Genomic DNA, 6,797 nt, shown 5'->3' with positions numbered 1-6,797 from the left:
TAGGCAGAGAAGAGATCTTTCTAAGGATTTGCAATATATATGGACTAAGGAAGTGCCTTTTTAAATCAATTTTTTTCTTTGGAGATTATGGTTCTTCAAAATTCCTATAGATGAAGTGATACAAAGGCGTGGTATCAATATAGTGTCAAGATGCAGATGTTGCTCATCACCTTAATTAGAAACTTAAATTATGTTTTTGTCATTAGTGAAAATGCACAAAGAATATGAAGGTATTTTTCTATTTGCTCAGGAGTGGATGAACCTTTTGTGCAATGCCATCAAACAATTAAAAAATGGTGGAATGTAGAGTGTACAGATAGATTAAAACCAATCGTCTGTGTTGTCCAAGGAATGATTTATTGACATATATGGAATGGCAGAAATAAGGTAAATCATGGAGGTGTTATGAACTAAAGGAGTGTTATATATGACATTTTAAAAAATTTACAACTTTTGGCCACTGTTTTGTCCCTTTGGATACAAGGAGTACCACAAGAATAAACATTATTGGTGGATTTGTTTCAAAATTATAAACCTACAGTGAGATCTATATGGGTTTGTTGAAAGTTTCCTAATAGACACTAATTCAAATGTAACTCAAATAGATCTTCTATAGGTAACCCTGGTCCAAGTTCAATAGTTTTTTATGTTAGGAACCAGAGGGTGACCTATAGGTTGCTTTGTGTAAGCAAATAACAGATTCCACTAGTTTATTTACAGAAGCCTTGGCCATGAAAGAGGATTGTGACTACAATTTTAACCATCACTTCTTACCACTCATCTTAGAAACTGTTTTCTCAGAACTCATGAAGATAGTGAAAGGAGAATGGGAACGTCCATGGAACATTGTGATGATAATCAAGAGAATAAGAAACTACTTAAAAGGAGGACAACTGCAGATTATTCACACTTTCAAAGAAAAAAATACCTTGATGGATTTTTTTAACTAACTAGTGTTTTAATTTTGTAGGTACACAAGTTATAACTCGTTTGTAGAATTACCATAAAAAGCAAAAGGCGTAGCAATATTAGACAAGCAACAAGTCTCACAGTTAAGAATTAAGAGGATGAAGCAAAAAGCTTCAAATTAACAACACATTCAGAATAAAACATCAAAAGAAAAACTCCTAAGCATTTAAAGGGAGATTCAAGAATCAGGTACATGCAGTAGATACAAGAAATACAGCAAAAACATAACAACGTATGAATGAAAATAGGTACAATAAGTAACTCATCTAGAATCTGATAGGTGGTATCAACCCCAAATAGAGTTCGTTCCCTTAAAGATAATGGGTGAAGTTATGACTATAGTACCTCGGAATAGAGCTTCCATTAACATATCTGAGTTCAAACACTCGAAAACCAATAAGAACAGCTTGGAGATAGCTCCAATCAAACCTGAATAAATAGCACCCGGTGAGATTTTAAGGTGACTTGAATTGTATTGATTCAAAGCAGCTTATTTTAAAGTTTAGATTGTTTGAAGCTCAAGATCGAACAGGAGAAAGGAACAACAAGATAGCTAGAGATGGTTAAAGATCACCTGGTTAGATGCGATAGTCCATGACATTGGAACAATATACAAAGTGAAGACAAGAGATCGGAGATGTGAAGAAGAAGAACAGTGCCTACACTTTCCACTTTCCATTTTTCGCCTTTAGGTTTAGAAAGTCTTTTAGCCTACCTTTTTATTTCTAGATTTTTCTTAGAGTAATTGGGCTGGGGTCTTGCCAAATCTAAATTCCTTTGTACAAATTTTCTTTATCATTTTGTTTTGAATAGCCCAAATGGTCTCTCTTTGATTAAAAATAAAAAAAATACATACTCGCCTTGCTTAGTCAAATACAGGAGTATTGCATACTCTTGCGCGAGGGATGAATCCAACTACCACCTTCACTAAGAAAATACAGGCAACACACGATTGGTTTCAAGTCAACGCTAGACAACAAATTCTATTGATTGCTTTGTCTATAATCTTGTCAATTAACATCAAATAAGAGTTGACTTTCAACAGACAATAAGGCTACCTTCGTAGTATTTTCATGGTTGTGGGGACACAATCTTAAATTCGGGTAGTTTTCAAGCTTCAAAATATTTTAGCTCACTATCTAACTTTTTTCTTATTATTATATTTGGTTAGTTGGAGATTATATTGTTTAATGTAGAAGATTGCAGGCTGAGTCCTTTTTTAATTCTTCAATTCATACACATAATGAAGTTTCTTACAATTATAAAATTAAGTTGGTAGTAATCCTTATCACCTAGACCGAGACTATTAACGTTGTTTATGCATAAGTTCGAATGTAAAGTTCCTTAAGTATAACTATCAGCTTCACTAGTTGTTACTGACATTCAACCCTTTGTTACTGCAATTCATTTTTTCCTTCGTACTATGAATTATTTTGGCAAGGCAAGGGGCATGGACATTTTTCCCTTCAATCAATCAATGGCGATTAGGTCTTCGAATATATGTGGCATACCTCTCTTTATTGTCTACTTTTTGCTTCCATTTGGTCATTCAGTGTCCTTTCAAATGTCTCGTTTTGGACCGGACACGACTGACATACTCTATGAAGGGGATGCAGTCGCGTCTGTAGTAGAAATTGAGTTTAACAAAGCTGATTATCTTTGTCGCGTTGCTCATTCCATTTATAGAGAGAAAGTGCCACTCTGGGATCCTGATCATTCCACAAAGCTTGCTGATTTCTCCACACATTTTTCGTTTACTATAGATACGTAAAATCATTCCTAATATGGTCATGGCATCGCGTTTTTCCTAGCTCCTGTTGGTTTTCGGATTCCACCTAACTCAGATGGTGGTTTTCTTGGACTGTTCAATACAACTACCAGCTATTCAGCTCAAAGCCAAATTGTTTCTGTTGAGTTTGACTCGTTTTCCAACCCCGAATGGGATCCCCCATTCGAGCACGTTGGTATCAACAACAATTCAATTACTTCATCTGTGACAGCTCCTTGGAATGTTAGTTTGCATAGTGGAGATCGAATTGATGCATGGATTACTTACAATGCTACAACAAATAATCTAAGTGTCTTTTGGAACTATGGTACAGGCCCGAATTTGAGCATATTTTATATAATAAACCTCAGGGAGGTTTTGCCTCCATGGGTCACCATAGGATTCTCTGCTGCAACAGGACGCAATGTTGAGAGACATACACTTGAATCATGGGAATTCAACTCGAGCCTTTATATAAAAGAGTTTAGGGAGAAATGGTCGTGAAAAGATTGGACTGATGGCAGGGCTAACGGCATTAGTGGGGATTTTGTTTGTGAGCGCGATTTTGGCTTTGGTAGTTTTGAAGAAACGGAGATGGAAGGTGAAGGGAAATCCAGACGCAATAAGCTTAACATCTTTCAATGATGATCTTGAAAAGGGAGCAGGACCAAGAAAGTTTTCTTACAAAGAGCTGGATACTTCAACCAATCACTTCTCAGAGGAACGAAAATTAGGCGAAGGAGGATTTGGAGAAGTTTACAATGGGTACCTCATCGATCTTGACATAGCGGTTGCTGTGAAGAAGATCTCAAGAGGTTCTAAGCAGGGGAAAAAGGAATACATAACCGAGGTGAAAGTTATAAGTCGATTAAGGCACAGAAATCTTGTGCAACTAATCGGTTGGTGTCATGACCAAGGTAAGTTCTTACTTGTTTATGAATTCATGCCTAATGGTAGCTTAGATTTTCATTTATTTGGTAAAGGGAATCCTCTTAGTTGGGCTATGAGGTATAAGATAGCACTCGGTTTAGCATCTGCATTGCTATATCTACATGAAGAATGGGAACAATGTGTGATCCGCAGAGACATCAAATCGAGTAATATAATGCTCGATTCGAGTTTTAATGTAAAGCTTGGTGATTTTGGCCTGGCTAGACTAATTGACCATGAATTAGGTCCTCAGACTACTGGGCTAGCTGAAACTTTAGGTTATTTGGCTCCGGAGTACATAAAAACAGACTGAGCAAGCAAAGAGTCGGATGTGTACAGCTTTGGAATAGTTGCACTAGAAATTGCAACAGGAAAAAAATCAGTTGATCCAGGGACAGGGAAATCTGATGAAGGATTAGTAGAGTATGGGATTCTTATGAAAGGGGAAAACTTTTTTCTGTTATTGATGAGAAATTAAACAGGGATTTCGAACAAGAACAAGTAGAACGATTGATGATTACCGGGTTGTGGTGTGCTCATCCAGAGAGCAATTTGAGGCCATCGATAAGACAAGCAATTCATGTTCTTAATTTTGAGGCATCATTGCCTAATCTTCCAATGAAAATGCCAGTTCCTGTGTATTATTCACCCAGGCAATGCGGTGAACCAGCAGTTAGCTCAGGGGAGCCTACGATGACTTACACAAGCATAGATGTGGGTCGTTAATCTTTTGCAGTACTGTAATAGTTGTCTTGAAATGAGCTTAAATGGAGTGATATAGTCAGGAAGGCATAACCGGCAGATTTGCTCAAGATTGTGACATAGTAGTAGTACTTATTCTTGTTTTTGCTGTTGTTATTGGAGCATCTTGTATGATCATGGCATGTAATCTTATCTTACATATTTTAAAAGCTTTCATATAACTTTGTGTGTATGCTTGTGAATAAGTTCCAAATAAATATAAGGTGTACAGTCAAATTCAAAATTTTAACCAGGGGAGCCAAACTATAAAAAAAGGAATATGCAAAAAATAAAAAATAAAAAATAAAAAATCAAGGGAAATCAACATATAATGTATGTGTATATATATAAAATTTCTTGACAGGATACATTGACGGTAGACCCTCAACTTGGCACTATCTTTCACTTTGGCACCTCAAGTGGATGGTGTTCATTTTTAACACCTTTAGTAGCCATCAACTATGTCACTTTGGCACGTTTTGATGATTTGACACATTATGCGTATGCACACACTTTAAGCGCGTGGACAACTTAAAAACTACTAATTTTTCTTTATCTTCTTCTTCCTTTTGATCTCCTCCAACACTTTTCTCCATTTTTATCCACCAACCATTCACACAACCATGACCTTTTCCTTAATGACAGTAAAAAATGGTGGAAAATTAATCTAACACCATCTTCTTTTTTCAATTTCTATAAATTCATAATTTTCAATCACTCATTTTAGCTCAATTTTTACCTCGATTTTACTCAATCTTAAGCTCCTTCAATGGTGGAAAGTTTTGAGATAGATTTTAGAGTTAACATGAAAGAATGCATAATGTAAAATGCAATTCGATTGTGAAAATTTTATCCAATTGTGAAATCTCAATAAATTTTTAACATATTTTGTTTGGGATGAATTCTTAACAGCTTTTTTCTTCTAAAATGATTGTGTATTAGGAGGTAATTGAAGAGAAGATTTTGATCGTAGAGGGTTGGTGGTGGTGGGTGGAGGGGGGTGCACAAAGGAGGTGAAATGACAGTAGAAATTGGAGGGGAAGACTGAGGGGTGGGGAAGCAGGTGGGGGTGGGTGGATAGGTTGAAGAAGACAGATTTGGAGAGGGTAGGGTAATTATAATCCATTTTTTTAATAATTATTTGGGTGAAAAAATGTCAAGTGTCAATATTTAATTGACAAATGTTTAATTTTAATTAAAATTAATTATTTAAAAATTAATTTGGAGGGAAATGAAAAATGCCCGCATTTTATTCGTCAATTTTCATGTCATTAGCGCGTGTGACACATGCACGTAGTATTTTCTTGTTGCTTATGAAAAAAGTGTTAAAATAAAATACTTGAAGACTGCTTAAGGTACTAAAAATGAACAGCATTGTAACACCTCAAGATCCTATCCCGAGACGTCACACGGTGCTTAAGGCCATACGCGGCATCAAGCTAACCCTCTAAACCTATCATCACTTCTAGAACTCGCTTTGACAATATTCATGCTAATATAAGAGAGAGTGACATATCATAAACATACTGGATTAAGATAAGAAACTAGCCTGTACAATCCAAAATACTGAAATTCTGTACATACTAATCCTTTAGTCTGACAAAGCCTCTATACATCAAAATCAAGGAGATATTGGGACAAACCCCCAACTGACTCAAACAGTACTGAAAGCGATAATAATAAAACGGTATCACAAAAATATAAACACGGTCCTCGAACCATAAGGACTCACCACTGAGCAGACGAAAAGAGGCACCTGAATATCGCTAACACGGTTGAGTACCTGAACCTACATTACGAGAAATGTAGCCCATAGGAAAATATGTGGGTTAGCACTTTGGAATATACTGAGTATGTGGGGGTGCATGTAACAATGTAAATATCATCATCAATTTCATGAAAATATGCATATGTACAATGATGGCTTACTTGGCTTGAGTTAGATTGAAACATACTTTTCATGATCTCATCGTAAATAAATCATATGATAAAAACCTCATAAATCATCATAAACAACTCAACTCTTCAACTCAAGACTCGGAGTGACTCTGTAATTCAAGAAACTCGACTCTTATGGACATGGGAGGTTCATATAACCGACATAAATCATATGAGCTACATGGAGTTCAACGTTTTGCCCTCTTAAGGAGAGAACCCCACATTGGCAGGAGCATCGTACTTTTGCCAAGGAGTACAACATAAATTTAGTGATCACGATATCATACTCGGCCTTTGGCCCACAATTATCAATATCAATCCTACGGTGGCACGTAGTTTCGGGAGAAATACCATATTTTCCACTCGGTGCTAAATACTACTCCCAGACACAAGCTCAGAACGTATTAGGAAATCCACCACAAACATCACAAGGGTCTATCATGAAGATCAA

At 36.2% G+C, this 6,797-nt stretch overlaps 1 pseudogene; it reads left to right on the top strand.

The window, feature by feature from the left end:
* Positions 1-2,192: 2,192 nt before the first annotated feature.
* Positions 2,193-4,650, top strand: LOC107869754 (annotated as a pseudogene).
* Positions 4,651-6,797: the final 2,147 nt, after the last annotated feature.

Source organism: Capsicum annuum, chromosome 4 (genome assembly GCF_002878395.1).
Source record: "Capsicum annuum cultivar UCD-10X-F1 chromosome 4, UCD10Xv1.1, whole genome shotgun sequence".
NCBI classification, from domain to species: domain Eukaryota; kingdom Viridiplantae; phylum Streptophyta; class Magnoliopsida; order Solanales; family Solanaceae; genus Capsicum; species Capsicum annuum.
This window is presented reverse-complemented; position numbering and strand designations above follow the sequence as displayed.